The 17,986-nt window shown below is 38.0% G+C and overlaps 1 pseudogene; it reads left to right on the top strand.

The window, feature by feature from the left end:
• The first annotated feature begins 235 nt into the window (after window positions 1-235).
• Window positions 236-8,453, top strand: LOC141505820 (tectonic-3 pseudogene; annotated as a pseudogene).
• Window positions 8,454-17,986: the final 9,533 nt, after the last annotated feature.

Below are 17,986 nucleotides of genomic sequence, written 5' to 3'. Positions count from 1 at the left end.
TGATGGGATGGGAGGGAATTGTGATACATGTACTCTACTTAGTGAGGAAGGAAGGAGAACAACCTGAAGGTCTGTGGACAATAGATATGAGAATTTTGATTAAGTGGTAGCTATGACTAGTGTGGACCTCAAAGGAAGAGAGATTAATGAGTGATGAAGGAGAAAAAACTAGAAGATGCAGTTGGAAAGCATAAAGTATTTTAACTCCTTCACCTTGAACATTGAGCCAAAGAGAATGCGTGAAGGTACAGTCAGTCCTATAAAAAAGTGGCCAGGACGGCTGTGTCATCATAAAGAAGCCAGGCTTCATAGACAGAAGGAGTGGGAAAGAAAGAAATTTAAAATGAAGAAAAGTGTGTTGCATATGGAACAGGCAGTCCAGAGGGTATAATGGAAGGATTGGGTAAGGTTAAGTTGAAATTTTGAGGTGAGAGGATTGAGAAGAATGGGAATGAGGAATCAGGTGATAGAAACTGCAGAATAAGGTTTAGAACTTTATATGATTTTTAGGAGTCATAGGTGCTTGGTTGAAAAGCATCTAACCCAAGTGTAAGAATCCTCATCATGGAGGATGCCACTCCTCTTCCCTCAAACGATTGGCACAGGAGCTGATGGGAAGCCTGAACTCAAATGGAAAGTTATTCTTTGCTCCAAGACTATCTTCTGCTTTTCCTATTTGACTAATGATTCCTCAATCTCCTTTGCTTATCTTCAGAGCATATACATTAACCATGGGTGTCCTCTAAAATCCTTTCATAGGTTGTCATCTTCTCTCTCTCTAAATTATTTCACTTGATTTCATTAGCTCCCTGGATTTAATCATTTAATCTGATAATTTTGAAGTCTCCTTATATAACTTGATTTCTTTTTTGAACTCTAGTCTCTTATTTCCAGTTGCTTGTTGGAAATCTTGAACTGGGGTCCTTGTACATATTAAATGTATGCTCAAAATGGAATTCATTAATTAAATTAAACTCTTCTTTCCCTGAAGGTCTCTCCTCTTCCTAATATTCCTATTTCTGTCAAGGGCATCACCATCCTTCAAGTCACCCCAGACATTCAATATAGGTGTCACTCTTGATTGTTCACCATCACTTCCCCATATCTACTCTTTTGCTAAATCTGAACAAATATGCCTTCATAACAATTCTCTCCAATACTTCTCTCCTATTCCACTTCCTTCATCCTTGTTATGGTCCTCATTATTTCACATTCAAAATTCTTTTGGTTGATAGCATTGCTTTAATTCTTTTCCTAAGCTAGACATTCATGCATTACTGGAACAGATCCAACCTTTCTGGAGAGCAATATGGAACTATGCCCAAAGACCTATAAAACTATTCATACCCTTTGAGCAATTCAAATTCTAGGTCTATATCCAGAAGAAATCATAAAAAAAGGGAAAAGTCCTGTATGTTTCAAATTACTCATAGCAGCTCTTTTTATAATGGCAAAGAACTGAAAATTGAGGGGATGCCCATTAATTGGGGAATAGTTGAATAAGTTACAGTACATGAATACTATGGAATGTCATTAATCTATAAGAAATCATAAATGATCTAACTCTAGAGAAGCATGGAATGACTCACAGGATCTGATGCTGAGTGCAGGGAGAAGAACCAAGAGAACTGTATACACAATAACAACAACATTATGAAAGGATCAACCTTAATGGGAGCAGCTCCTCGCAGCAGTTAAGAGAGCTAGGACAACTACATTAGGCCGGCTATGGACAATGTTATCCCCATTCGGAGGAAGAAAAACAAAACAAACAAAACAAACAAAAAGAAAGAAAAAAGAAAAACCAACCCATCAAAATCTGATGAACACTTTATAAAAATTATCTCTTATGTATCTCTTTCCCTTAATCCTAATTCCTCATACTGAAAATAACTAATATGTAAACATGTTTATCAAAAATATGTATGTACAATGCTAACATCCTGACTGTTCCCCACTGAGGGGACAGAGGTGGGAAGGGAGGGTGGAAGGAAATTTTGTAACTTAAAAATATACATGTGCATATGGATGAAAAAAAAATAAAAAAAACTTCTCAAACTAGTTCATTCTTCACTCAGCTGCCAAAGTGATCTTCTTAAAGTTTAGGCTTGATTATGACTTCTATCATCCATTCAAAGACTTCCAGTGACTCCCTGTTACTTCTGGAGCCAGTTATAGAATCATTTGTTTTGCTTTTAAAGTCCTTCATAACCTGGATCCTTTCTACATTTCTAGTCTTTTTACAACTTACTCTCTTCTGTGTACTCTATGATCTAGTGACACTGGCTTATTTTTCCTCATCTATGATACCATTTCATAACTCTATACATTTTGATAAGCTGACACCATGACCTCCCTCCTCATCTCAGCCTCTTTTCCCTGTGTTCATTCAAATTTCAGCTAAAATGGAAAGTCTACCAGTGCCATGTCAGGAAACTAAATCACTTCCATTTAAATAGTCTTAGGAATGTTCTGAAGATCACCTGGCAGGGGAAGATACCAGATACTGAGGTCCTTTCTTGAGCTAACCTGCCTAGCATTCCAATATTACTAGAGAGTGAAACTGTGATGGGTTGGGCATTTGTTAGAATGCCAGACATATGCTTGCCAAAAAAAAATATTTTATTGAGAACACACACAGGACCAGCACTCACAAGGGAGTCAGAGAAGTGATACTGAGACACTCTGGAGGGCTCATTGAAGAACTTTAGAATTGATTGTACAGAAGGGGAAACAATGGCACAGGACCACCCAACATGGCATGTCTTCATCAGTGAGGGTGTTGTACTCTATGAGGAAAGCAGAATTGAATCTGCTTAAAGGAAAGGTGACATACGTAACTATAGAGTACCCACCCCAGGTGTTCACATGGACTATTTGTGCCCCATCTCTAGTAGAGCATTCAGAGCTCATATTGGTCTGTTCAGCCACAGTCAGACACTGTAATTTGTTTCAAACATAGTGATGTTATTTTGGTCTTCTTCAGTAATGAAGGACAAGAACCAACCAACTCAAAGCCCACCCAGTGTCACTGTATCCTGTGTCACTGGTTTTCCTTTCTGTTCCTGAAGCAAGATACCCTATCTCCTGATTTCAAGATTTTTTTGCTGGCTGTTATCCATGCTTAAAATTTGTTCCCTCCTTATCTCAGCCTTTTGGTTTCCTTCACATTCCAGCCAAAATCTTCAAGAGGAAGACTTTTCCTGATCCCTCTTAATTCTATTACCTTTCTCTGTTGGTTATTTCAGTTTATCTTCTGTGTATCTGATACATGTTCTGTGAGACTCTCCTATGTCTGGATGCATTGTGAGCAGTCAAGGATAAGGGAGGGAGGGAGTAACTTCCTCCCCACATTCTCTGGAGAATAATGTGAACAAGAAAATGGCAAGTAAACTAATTTGGCTGAAGCATAGTTTGTAGGGGGGGGCAGGGGAATTAATGCAAATCAACCTAGAAACAAAGACTCAACTGGGATCCACCAAAATTTCTGGAGGAGAGTAATGACTTATGCTTTAGAAATATAACATAGATGATCACATAGATGGTAAAACTGCAAGATCTACAGTTATTCTAAAACTTCAGTGGACTTTTTACTATAGCAAGCTCTCTCATCCATACCCTCCCACATTCACTGATCCTGGTGTTAACCATCTCTCATAACTGGCCATATTATCAGCAGTTTGAAATCCATATCATCAAACAGGGAAGCCAAGGAAATCATATGGTGCAGATAATCAAGGGCTGACTATGAAATCATAACAAAGGGGACAAAAGATAATGTACAGAATGAAAATAAATTGCTCTCCAGTACAAGCTCGATTTCTTTTTGAGTTTATAGTGTATGTGATTATTTCTGTCAGCTAGGATATTCAGATAAATGGTATATATTAAAAAAGAAGGCTTATCCTATAGAAATAGATCAATAAAACAAAAACCCCTAAAATGACAATATCATGATGATTTTATTCCAATTTGCTTAATGTCCCTCTTTTCTATTCCATTTATCAAAGCAGTTCCTATGTACTGGGCAAAAGAGCTATTGCTCAATTAGGAGAAGGAGAAACGAGAATGGTCTCTCATTTAGGCAACTGTTTCAGGGGGGTCCAATACTCCAAATTGTCCTCCTACACCCACTAGTTATGGCCAGGATTGCTTTATCCTTTTTCAAATAACAGTTACCTCTTGAGAGTGGCAATCTTTCATGACTATCTTGAAAAATGAAAACAAAACTGACAGTAAGAAGTGAAGACATTACAGAAGTGTTCGATTCTGGTTTTGAGATTAGGACTGAGGCCACACTATAAAAGAGGTTGGAAAACTTAAAATGAGGAATTTGAGAAACTAAATAGAAGTTTCTCCAACTTCACCTTATTCCTAAGGGTAAACCCCCATGGAAAGATTAGCTAAGATTGGCTATAAATTTGATTATTTAAACTACATGATCTTATTAAATTTATTGAAATAGGTGATTACTTTAGCCAGAAAACAGCATAGATTGTTTTCCACTGAATTAAGTAATTGTTTAAAATTATTTTGATCCAATTGCTTCAGGTAGACACAGTCTCATTGAATTTAAGGGGGGCTTGGAGATTAGCCTCTTTTTCTTCCCTCTCCTACGTAAAACATAGATTACAAAATTTTGGAGGTGGGGGATAGAATGGGATGCCTTTCTCTACCCACTCATAATCATTCTCTACCACTTCATACTTTTGAAAATTACATAGAATGAGCCCACTTATTCTCCAGTCAGGGCCAATATTGAGAATTTAGATACTGGGTCAATTCTGTTGAAAAGGGAATGGGAAATGAATCATGGACCACTCTGTGACCTGCAAACTCAGTCATTAAAATAAATCATACAAGTAAAAATCATGAGGGGAAAACAAACCCAGGGAGAGAGGCAGAATAAGGATAGGGCCATCAGTAGATCCCTGTCAAGGAGCAAAACTTCAGGATACATTCTGCTTTTAGTCCTCTGATTGTAAGAATCTATGAGAGAACTGGAAAGGGGAAAAGCACTTTAATTTTGGAAGGACAGCTTGAATCTGAGAGAGTATGGCCTATAAACAATCATTATGTCCTTGTATATTCAAATGAGGTAAGAGGATAATCCTGATACCAGATACAAAGAGTATGTGGAGAGCATAGAATTCTTCTACAGGAGAAAGTGAGGTGAATTTCTAAGATCATTTTAGGTATGAGAATCACTGGTTTCAAAGAATAGCAATTAATGGCTCTTTGTCATTTTGGAAAGACATCGTTATTTGTTGTTTAGTTGTTTGGTGATGACTGACTTTACATGGGTTTTCTTGGCATAGATACTAAAGTTCTTTGCCATTTGCTTTTGTCAGTTCATTTTACATCTGAAAAAATTGAAGCAAACAGTTAAATGATTTTTCCAGGGTCACACAACTAGTAAGGGTTTGAGACCAGATTTGAACTCAGGAAAATGAGTCTTCCTGAGCCCCTCAGAGATTTATGCTTGGTCCTAAAATGGTCACTTTTTTAAAATCAATTATAAGGATAAAAACACAGAGGATATCAGTGAAATTTGAAGATGGCACAGAAATAGAAGGAATAACATTCATTCATCATCTCCACCTCCTGACTTCAAGTTCTTTATTTTTTTAATATTTTATTTTTCCATCAATATGCAAAAATAGAGTTCGACCATCATTTTTGTAAGGTTTTGAGTTTCACATTTTTCTTCCTCCTTCCTTTCCCTTCTGCCTCCCCCTGAGAGAAAGCAATCTAATATAGATTATATATTTATAACTATGTAAAGCATATATCCATATTAATTATGTCGTGAAAGACGAATCAGATAAAAATAGGAAAAAATCATGAGAGGAGGCAAAAATCATAATGCATAAAACAAATTTTAAAAGCCTAAAATAATAAGCTTTGGTTTGCATAGTTCCCTTTCTGGATATGAATGTTATTTTCCATCACACATCCTTTAGAATTGTCTTGGATTATTTATTGTACTGTTGAGAGCAAGTTCATCATAATTGATCTTCACACAATGTTGCTGTTGGTATGTACAGTGTTCTTCTGATTCTGCTTACTTCAATCAGGGTCAGTTCATTCAATTCTTTCCAGCCTTTTCTGAAGTCCTGTCCCTCATGATTTCTTCTGTTTTTTTTTTAAATTTTCTTTTCTTTTTCCAGTGACATATAAAGGTAATTTTCAACATTCATCCGTTTGCAAGCTTGTAAGTTCCACATATTTCTACACTCCTCCTTCCTACATGTACACTCATCATTAACATATTTCCAAATTAGTTATGTCGTGAAAGAAGAATTAGAACTAATGAGGAAAAAATCATGAGCAAGAAAGGAAAAAAGATCCCATTCACATTTACAGGTGTAATACTATTTTCCTCCATGCTATCTTCCCCCCCCATTATATTTTTCTCTTTCCTTTCCCCTTATTCATCCTGACCAATTCTTTGCTTCTGATTACTGCATCTAAATAAGCCCTTCTTTCTATCATTCCTTTACCATTTCCTTTCCTTTTTTCTTTTTCTTTTGTTTTCTTTCCAACTTTACTTTTACTTTTGTACTCCCTTTTATCAGTTCCTTCATCCCCTTTCTTTCCCCTTTTCTAACCCCCCCAAATTCTCTATAGAGCAGGATAGATTTTAAGCCCAATTGAGAATGTATGTTATTTGTATTTTGGGCCAAATCTGTTGACACTAAGATTTACCCAGTGTTCACACCCTCCCTTCTTTCTCTATACTTTAATAGGTCTATGTGCCTCTTCTTGTGGTATTTATTTTCTAATACCTCACTTTCTCCTAGTTTAATCTTCTTTTCATGTCATAATTAGGCCTCCTCCGGTGAAGAGCAGTGGTGCCCAGGGCCGGAGAAGGCCCCAGGGAGTGATTTCTGGAGCTCCAAGGTGCTCAAGGATGTCTGCTTGTGTGACCCCTTCGCAGGACTCATGGAACCTCAACTGCTGTTGCCACCGCTAGTGCTCCATGAAAGACCCCAGGGACATCTTCTCCTTCTGCCTCCTGGAAAGCTTCAAGTTAGTGGTTTGGAAGTGTATAGACTATAACATTATATTCCAAAGTAACGCACCATATCCTGTAAAAATGAAGGTGATGCCAAATGTTAATCGAAAATTTTGTGTCCAGATTAAAGATAAACTGTTGAACAGTTTCCAGAAGTCTATAGAGTTTAATGAGACCCTTGTATGATCCTTGATAATGGATTATGGAGGTACATTATTCTTCTCAGTACCTCATTTGAAGCCAGATTTTCCTCCTTTTTACAAGGCTGGAAGATCCCATTCTGATCTACTTTACCAAGAGATCATTGCTAAGTTTATTCAAACAGCCAACAGGAATAGACCCTAGAGGATTTTGTATTGACAGTAATCCTGCAAGATTCTTGGAAAGTGGAAGTACCACCTCACCCGGTTCTATAGCAATCCAATAATCTATAACAATCCTTCACTGAGGATCAGTTTTTATGATGACCTTAGGTTCTTGAAGGTTCCAAAAATGGTGACAGATCTGGAGAAGGGACTGGTGCCCTTAACATATACTTCAGAGGTCATTTTACCTCAGCTAGATGGAAACACCTGTCATAATGTTGTTTCCCAGGTTATCTATGAGATAGAGATTAATGGAACTTCTGGAATCCAGAAAGTCTCTGTGTCTTTCATCCTGACCAACCTGTGTGGGGATCCAAGAGCCTCTATAGAGCAATACTTCACTATGTGTCTCCATGCTTTTCAGCGTAGAACAACTCCTTCTTTGGCTAGAAGTGGAAATCCTGGCTATATTTTTGGAATGACTCTCCTCATTGTAAAAAAATTATACCACTGATCCAATGGCTGTCTCACAGAGCCACAGTAATGGAAGATGCTCTGTGAAGAGAAAAAAAGTAGAATTTGGGGTGAACATGATGACTGGATGCAAGTTCAGGGTAAAGAACAGAACCTGTGACCATTTGCAGGATGAAATCTATAAGAATCTTAGTGGAACAACCAGTCCAGTATACCTAGGCATCATAGGTAATTCAGAACCATCCCACAGAGAATATTGGGTCAAGATCTTCACCATGAATTCTGTATCCTGGCTAAAAATTGTACCTCTTGTTGTTAACTACCATTTTCCTTGGAGATCCAGATACTGTGGGTTTATGTAGGCCCCCAGATCAATCCACAAGCTCATGTGTTAGGAGGTCGGTACCTGTATCATTGCAGCTTGATAATGTTACCTTCATCATCTGAAGAAGCATCTTTGACAACTTTTTTCTCCTTCACTGACATCACAAGGAAGCCAGAGTTTACAAAGGTCCATAAAAAGTTAGATTGGGCATCACTGTTTAGCTCTATTTTTCCTTTTCATGGGGTATCCAGTGGAGCAATGGAATCTCTAAGAAGCTTGAGTACTCCTGTTGTTCTTCTTTGTATGTTATTACTTGTCCTTCTCAGCTTAGAGATGAACTGAAGATATGAGAGAATCACATTTCACTTTTCCCATTGAGGGTTATAAGATGGCCTTCCTGCTTATGCTATAGGATTGATTCCAAATCATTCATATGACCAAAGAAGAATGTTTCCTTCACTTCTGGGATAGGAGGGAAAGAGTCTTTGCTTATAGTGGTATTTCAGGAAAGAGATAACAAAAATGTCTTACCATATATTGTATGACCTCTGCCCTATATAGCAGCTTGCATTTACAAAAGGCTCAGAGGTTGCTGATCTTCCCTGGTATTGGAATTTTCCTACAATGGGTAGGTCTGGATCATGAGAAAGTAACCTAAGTCATTCACATCACCTGTTATAGGTATAAGAACAAGTTAAAATGTTTACTTAACAGTAACTGTCATGAAGTGCAAAAGAACTAAATGTTCAGAACAGAGAAGTATTGATACCCCCATCTTGGCTCCATTATAGGCTACATTTTTTTGCCAGTACAAAAATGGGGAAAGCAGACCTGTGTAGGGGGCAGAGCCACGATGGCGACAAGAATGGATTGTGTCATAGGCACTCTCTCATAAAACTTCTAAGCTAAGGACTCTAACTAAATTTTCAAGAGACAGAGCCCACAGAGGGACCCAATGAAGCAGTTCTCCTACCCAAGGTAACCTGGAAAAGAGCAGAAAGGCAATGCTCCCCAGGGTTGGAGGGGCGGCCTGCCAGAGGAGTGGCCCGACAGATCGAAAGAGCTTCAGCCTCCTGGAGGCAGCCCCAGGGCACTGGGAGCCAAGGCTCACAGCAGCAGGGAGTTTCCTGAGCTACACCCCAGGGAGCACTGAGCTAGCACATGAAGCCCAGCCCTCAGGGCACACAGAGAGCAGCCTGGCCAGCACAGGCAAGTGTTCCAGGAAACTGAAGCAGGTGGAGCCAGTAAGCAGGAGCCCCCAGGATGTGAGCCCTTTGAACCTAGGGAGGGGAGTAAAGAGAAAGACTGCAGAGCTCTGCCCCTGGAACAGGACTCTGGAGCTCTGAACCCATTCAGATCCTGATCGTAGTCTAGGCCCCCCCACACACATAGAACAGCAGCCCCCCCCCCCGTGAGGGGGCACATATGGTCATTCACAGACCAGGAGGGAGGACAAAGCCTCACACACTGAGACCCTTGTGGGAGTGTCCCAAAAGCTCAGGAAGCACCCCAAAACCAGGCTCAGGTTGGGAAAATGAGAAAGCAAAGAAACAAGAGGAACACCATTGAGAAATATTTTGCATATGAGCCCAAGAAGGATTAAAATACTCAGTCTGAAGATAAGGAAGTAAAAGCTCCTGCATCTAAAGACTCCAAGAAAAACAGAAATTGGGATCAGGCTATGACAGATCTCAAAAAAAAAAAGACTTTGAAAATCAAATGAGGGAGTTAGAAGAAAAACTGGGAAAAGAAATGAGAGAGATGCAGGAAAAACATGAAAATGAAGTCAGCAGCCTAGTCAAGGAAATCCAAAAAAATGCTGAAGAAAATAGCATGCTAAAAGCCAGCTTAGGTCAAATGGATAAAACAGTTCAAAAAGTTATGGAGGAGAAGAATGCTTTAAAAAGCAGAATTGACCAAATGGAAAAAGAGATAAGAAAGCTCTCTGAGGAAACAAATCCTTCAGACAAAGAATGAAACTGAGGGAGGTTGCTGATTTTATGAGAAATCAGGATACAATACTTCAAAACCAAAAGAATGAAAAATTAAAAGAAAAGGTGAAATATCTCATTGAAAAACAAATGATATGGAAAACAGATTTAGGAAAGATAATTAAAAATTATTGGAATACCTGAAAGTCATGACCAGGAATAGAGCCTTGACAACATTTTCAAAGAATTACTACAGGAAAAATTGCCATGATATACTAGAAGCAGAGGGCAAAAATAGAAATGGAGAGAATCCACCGATCTCCACAAGAAAGAGATCCAAAAAAAAAAAAAAATCCCCCAGGATTATTATAGCCAAGTTCTAGAACTCCCAAGTCAAAGAGAAAATATTACAAGCAGCCAGAAAGGACACAATTCAAATATCATGGAGCTGCAGTCAGGATCACTCAGGACTTAGCAACAACTACATTAAAAGCTTGTAGGGCTTGGAATATAATATACCAGAAGGCAAAAGAGCTTAGAATGCAACTGAGAATAAACTACACAGCAAAACTGAATGTCTTCTTCCAGGGGAAAAAGATGGACTTTCAATGAACCAGGGGAATTTCAAATGTTCCTTTTGAAATGGCCAGAACAGAACAAAAGGTTTGATCTTCAGATGCAGGACTAAGGTGAAGCATAGAGAGTGGAGGAGAAGGGGAAAATATGAGGGACTTAATAATGATGCACTACATGTATTCCTGTATATAAAATGATACTGATAATACTCATATGAACCTTCTCGTTTAATAGAGCAGGTAGAAGGAGCTTTTATAGATGAAGTGCAGGAGAAAACTGAATTTGAAGATATATTGTGGTGTCAAAATGGAGTCAATAGATAAAAGGGAAATATAATGGGAGAAAGTAAAAAGAGGAGGAATAGGCTAAGATAATTCATATAATAAGATTTTTCTTTATTACAATGAGATATTGCAGTGCTATGGAAAGGGGAAGGCAAGGGGGAATGAGGGAATCTTTGCTCTCCTTAGGGGTGCCTAGGAGAGGAAACAGCATATATACTCAATGGGGTATAGGCATCTGGAGTAAGAAGGAGGGGGGGGACAGTGGAAAGGGGGGGGGGGAAGTGAGTGATAGAGGAGAGGATGGACCATGGGAGGAGAATGGTCAGATATAACACACTTTCTTTTTTACTTCTTGCAAGGGGCTGGGATTGGATGGCCTGTCCAGGACCATAGGGCCTGGTGGATGCTGGGCCTAAGGGGTGGTATGTGGGCTTGGGGGCCTCTTGGCCCCAGGGCCGGGGATCTGTCTGCTGCACCACTCAGCTACCCTACAAGCAGAGACAGAATGAAAAGAAAAAGAAAATATAGTACATGGTAGTGGAGAAGTATGAATGGAGGGAGTTGCGATCAGCAATGGCAACAGTGGACAAATGTGGAAATAACTTTTGTGGTGGACTTATCATAAAGAATGTGATCCATCCATGAAAGAGCTGGTGGTGTTGGAACACAGACTGAAGCACATTTTTTATTTTTATTATTATTATTGTTGGGGGTGGGTGTTGCAGGGCAAATGGGGCTGGGTGGCCTGCCTGGGGCCACAAAGATGGGTGATTGTTGGGTGTCTGAGGCTGGATTTGGACCCAGGTGCTCCTGACTCAAGGGCCAGTGCTCTATCTGCTACCCAGCTGACCCTACTATTATTATTATTATTATTATTATTTTATTTTATTTTGGGTCTCTTTTTTTGTTTTTTGCAGGGCAATGGGGTTGGGTTGGCTTGCACGGGGTCACACAGCTGGGTGATTTTTAGGTGTCTGGGGCTGGATTTTGGCTCAGGTGCTCCTGGCTCCGGGGCCGATGCTCCATCCACTGCACCACCTGGCCATACCTACAATTATTATTATTTTTTTTTATTTTTATTTTTATTATTTTTATTATTTTTATTTTTATTTTTACTATTTTTATTTTTTCTCTCCCCTTCACTTTATCGCTCATGCGGGTCTATATTTTTTTGAGAGGGGTATTATGTTTACTCTTAAACAAGAATATTTTAGTAATGTATAAAAAAATTATTTGTTCAAAATAAGAAAAAATAAATAAGAAAAAATATATAATCCTCATGAATTAAAGTATCATGTAAAACAAAGTATCGTGCATCATCAAGTATCATGTCAAGCAAAATCACACAAGAGCTATAAGTTTGATCACATCATAGTCAATTTGGCATTAACTTTTGTCCAAATATCTTCTTTTCAATTGTCCTAAGAGAAATAGTTCTCAAGAGTGAACTAAAATTTTTCTCCCTTTTATTTAACCTTTTTACCCATCTCTTAAATTAAATTTGAAGATCAAATTTTCTTTTCAATTCTGGGCTTTTTATCAGTTAAGTATGAAAATCTTCCATTTCATTGAAAAGACATCTTTTATCCCTGAAAGAATATGCTAAATTTTGCAGGATAGTTGATTCTTGGTGGTAATCCAAGCTCTTTTGCCCTCAGGAATATCATATTCCAGATCCTCTGATCCTTTTATGTTGAAACTGATAAGTACTGTGTAATTCTGATTGTGGCTTCCTGGTATATATAAATTGCTTCCTTTTGGCTGCTTGCAATATTTTCTTCTTTAATTTAGTTACAATATTTCTTGGAGTTTTTATTTTGGGATCTCTTTCAGGGGGTGATCTATGGATTCTTTCAAAGATGATTTTATCTTCTTGTCCTAGTATATTAGGGTAGTTTTCCATGATGATTTCCTGCATGGTATTGTCCAGCCTCTTTTTCTAATCATGGCTTTCAGTTGAAAGGCAATTCATAAATTATCTCACCTGCTGCTATTTTCCAGGTCAGCCACTTTTCCTAAGAGTCATTTTACATTTCTTCTATTTTTTCAGTCTTTTGATTTTGCTTGATGGAAACTTGATGTCTCACAGGGTCATTCATGTCCAATTCTAGTTTTTAAGTTTCTATTTTCTTCAGTTAGCATTTTTGTTCCAATTGACTAATTTTATTTTCCCACTGGTCAATTTTACTTTTACAATTATTGTTTTCTTCATTTAATTTTTCATAATTCTCCTGCATGACTCATTTTTTCTCCATTTTTCTTCTTTCTCCCTTCTTTGATCTTTAAAATCCTTTTTGAGCTCTCTTCCAAAAGGTCCTTTTGGAATCAAGACCAGTTCATCAACCTCTTATGGGCTTCACATGTAGGCATTGCCTCTTCTAAGATGGTGTTTTTATCATCCCTATCAGAATAGTAACTGTACAAGATCAGAGCTTTCTTTTTTTCTGGCCATTTTGTCAGTTTAGATCTGTTCTTGTGTTATATTGTATCTAGTCCCAAGTGTTTTGGGTTTTTTATTTTTGCTGGAGGCCTGGTTTCTGGTCCAAGGTTCTTCTGGCACTCCTGGTTTGCTCCCTGGGCTAGTTAAGTCCAACACTTCACCAACTTCCCAGGGCTGGAACCTTGCTCTCTGATCTGGAGTTGGGACCCTCACTGCCAGAGCTGCACTGTGACTAAAAGCCTCTCACTTCCTTCACAGATTTCTCATCTCCACTGACCTATTCTCTCCATTATCCATGAGGTAGATCTTTTCCTAAAGTTCCTCCAAGATATCTTGTGAAAATGTTGTTTAACTGGGGATTTTTGGTGGGTTTTGTGGCTTTAGATCTTTTTAGAGGCATCATTCAAAGTTGTTTTAGAAAAAGCTCCAGGAGCTTCCTAACTTGGTGCCAGCAGTTTGGCTTTAGCTGGAAGTCCCAAGTCCTTTCTAAAACTCAACAATAGGTAACTCTTTGCATTTAAGATAGGTTATATTTATTGCCCATCCTTTAGAGAGTTAAATGTTTATATAGAGAGTCGGTAGTGTCATGGTATCAGGCATGTACTTACCTTGATGAAAGTGAATGAGAGAAAAACTTACAAGTCTCTCAAGATATATTTAGTTTCTTTCCAGGAATAAACCTCTAACAAAAGAATTCTATCTATATCAAGATTCCCCAAGTCCCTACCTTGCCTTCTATTGTAGGGATCATATCCACTTGGAGTGATTTCTCTGGACTTGCTAATGTTTGTCCTGTTTTTCCTCTTTTCACAGGTGATGGAAGCATTACCTCAACTCACACTAAAGTTGTACTCCACTTTGATGAAAATGGAAGGTTCTTATGACTAGAGTGCAGTAATCTTAATTTAGTATTATGTTCTTTTATTTATTCAGTCTCATTTGTAAGACAGGCAAATGTTTTAAGCCAACTGAATCATGGAGTCTGGGGGATGAGAGAGTTATCAGCAATAATGAATCTTCCAGTAGTTTTATGGATCAATTAATGACTGTCTAGAGGAGTTAAGGGTGTTAGGTAAGTCTACTATTAAATGCTTAGTTAAAAATTCCAGAAGATTCATTATTGCCATTTAGAAATAGATTGCAAAACATCTAGGGATGTCTTTTCCAAGTTATAAAAAATGGCATATTCTACAGAACTCCATACTAGCCTTGGAAAGAAAATAAACATCATGTGGAAAAATATTGGTTAGTACAAAATCGCAGAGGGTGGGAAAGGGAGGAAGTCAGTAAATTACATTTTCTATTGCTTTATAAGTATTTAGCTATCAAGTTAAAATAAATTTTTAAGCCTCTTTAATTTTTAAGTGTGATATTGATAAGATGCAATAAAAATTCATATATCATCTCCTTTCCTCTGACCTATTTTGCAACCAGCACATTCTCTCTTCTTGTTTTCCTTACTGCCCTCTTACTAGAACTGAATTTGGTTGATTATTTAATGAGCTTAGTGTTTTATCAATTATTTCCTACAAGATAAACCAAAATTTTTTTGTGTTTTCTTTCCCAACATGACTAACATGGAAATGTTTTGCATGAGTATATATATATCTACTATATCAAATTTCTCTCCTTCATGGGAGCCCTCTTCGCCACTTGGGCATGGGGATTGGGGACGTAGCCCAGAATAGAGGGAGTAGTACCCACTTCCCTCTCTCTCCTCTCTGAAGGCACTTCACTCAGGTTAGTTTGGGAGTAGATGTGGAAGATCAAGGGGGGGGGGGCTACTGCACTTTTGCCCTAGGTTTGAGGCCAGGGTAGGTGTACCCCTTTCCTCCTTACCTGCTCCTTCACCAGGCTATACCTTCTAAGAAGGCAATTTCCCTGTCCCACCCCAGGAACAATACATGTTGATCATGTGCAATATTTCTTACTGTTCCAAGAACCCTGGAAAGACCTTGAGGTTAAAGTTATTCTAACAAATTGCTTGCCTTCTCAATGGTGGCAGAAGGAGTAGCAGAATGGAGGGAAGGAGAGAATTTAGAACTCGCAATTTTTTTAAATGAATGAATGCTAAAAATTGTTTTACATGTAATTGGTGAAAATTAAATATTAAATTTTTTTTAAAGATAAAACAAAGACTATTGAAGAGTGGGCTCCATAGTACTAGAATATGCCTTACTTTGATTCTACCAGAAATAGACCTTTGACTTTTCTTGATATTTAAAAAAAAAAAGATAAATAGCAGTAGCATTTTAATTATTTAGTTTTGTTTTTCTAAATGTAGTTTTTGGAGTATAGAGCATCAACAGTATTATTTATTCTACTATACTTTTTGTGAAATGGGTTGTAGATTTTATTAGAATGAGAACTGGAGATTAACTGTCCAACTTGTCTACTCTTTGATTATAACATTTTACTTGTGTGGAACAAAAAAATTATTTCTGTGAATCAATACATACAATAACACAGAAAGTACCTAAATGAATCTCGCGAAATGCTATCATTCATCTGAGACTTTCCTTGTCACTAGTGCCTTGACTGTCTCTTGTTTACCCTCCCTCTTCCTCTTTCTGTTCCTAGAATCTAGTCCAACTCTCTTGGTCTGCATAAAGAAACTAAGCCACAAAGAGAAGTGATTTGTCTAAATAATTCATGTGGCAAGGATAAAGTTGGAGCTCAGCTCTTGACTCCACACTGGAAAACTGGACTCCCCCTTAGAAACAGACCCTGATAGGTAAGCTTTCACCCTACCTCCCCCAGAACCAGACCTCCATACAACTTTCAGATCATTTTCTTACCAAGGTGCCATATGTAACTCTTCTTTAGCCTTCCTTTTCCAGCCCCCCTTTATGTACTATCTTCCTCTATTAAATGAAAGCCTTTGGAAGGCAGGAATTATCTTTGGCATATAATAAGTGACTAAAAAATGCTCTCTTTATCTATTTGTCCATCTCTCTCATGCTGAATTCTGCCTTCTTCAGGGGTTTCAACATTTGACTTAAATGATCCAATTTTTACCATCATTTTCAATCCTTTCAACATTCATGTTGATCACCTTTCTCACTCTGAAATTAAGATTACAGTAACATAATCAGTTAGTTACCTCTTAATATTCTGGTCCAGTCTCAAGGTAAAAAGGGAATGAGGGGTTGAGGCCTTAGGCGACTGTGTTGCAGACAGAATGGTATATTTGCTCTTAGAAAATAAAAGCAACTCTCCCCTTAGAGGCAGGTAAGTGCAGAAGATAGGGGCCTGGAATCAGAATAACCTGAATTCCAATCTGACTTCATTCATGTACTAGTTGTATGACCCCAGGGAAATCATTTAAGCTCTGATTGCTTCAGTTTCCTCAACTATAAAATGAGGATAGCAATGCCCTTTTTCTTTTTTTTTTTTTTTGTTTTGTAAGGCAAACAGGGTTAAGTGGCTTGCCCAAGGCCACACAGCTAGGTAATTATTAAGTGTCCAAGACCGGATTTGAACCCAGGTACTCCTGACTCCAAGGCTGGTGCTTTATCCACTACACCACCTAGCCACCCAATGCACTTTTTCCATAGAGTTTTTGTAAAGATCAAATGAGATAATATTTGTAAAGCACTTAGTGGAATTCTTTATGCCAAGAAAGCACTTAATAAATGTTCCCTTCCCAATCACTCCTTCTCCCACACCAAGGGATATAACCTTCAAAAGACTAGCAAGACCTGTAGTAGTCATCCTGTCTAATCTTGAACCAGTGACAGAAGACATCTTATAGACCTATCACAAGAAGTAGAGGCAGTGTTCCTCCAGAAGTTTCTTCCCTTCCCTAAAATATGAAGAATGAAAGGGAGCTATTTCCCCTTCCTTCAAGTCTACTCAAGGTCATCTACTCATTGATCCAACATTATGGAAATTCCCCAAGCAAGGAAAGCTAAACCCAGGAAGAAGACATGAGAATATGAGAATAGAAATGGTAAATACTATTCAGAAACTGTTGGGTAATTTTTCTAGGAAGTGGAGTGTGACAGGGACATATTTGCCCTGCAAGAGACAGATGAAGTAATCAAATCTATTTATAGTCATATAAAAATGCTTTAAATAACTATTGATAAAAGAAATGCAAATTAAATGAACTACAACTCCACACCTATCAGATTGGCTAATATGACAGTAATGGAAAATAACAAATGGTAGCGGTATGTGGGAAAATTGAGATATTAATGCACTGTTGGCAAAGTGGTAGACTGATTCAAACAATATGAAGAGTAATTTGAGCTATGCCTAAAGGGCTATAAAAGGGCTATATTACAGCTCTGTATACCAGAGAGGCTAAAATTGGAAAGGATCTATATGCACAAAAGTATTTATAACATCTTTTTTTAGTGTAGTGCCAAAGAATTTTTGGAAGTTGAGGGCATATTCATTAATCAGGGAATGGTTGAATAGTTGAGGTATATAATTGTGACGGTATATCATTGTGCTATAAGAAATGATGAGCTCTCAGAAAAACCTGTAAAGAGTTACATGAATGGCTGCAAAGAGAAACAAGCAGAACCAAGAGAACATTGCCTATAGTAAGAGTAATATTGTACCATAATCAACTGTGATTGACAACTATGCTCTAAGACAATTTTGAAGAACTTCTGATGAAAGA

The sequence above is a fragment of the Macrotis lagotis genome, chromosome 1 (genome assembly GCF_037893015.1).
Source record: "Macrotis lagotis isolate mMagLag1 chromosome 1, bilby.v1.9.chrom.fasta, whole genome shotgun sequence".
NCBI lineage: Eukaryota > Metazoa > Chordata > Mammalia > Peramelemorphia > Peramelidae > Macrotis > Macrotis lagotis.
This window is presented reverse-complemented; position numbering and strand designations above follow the sequence as displayed.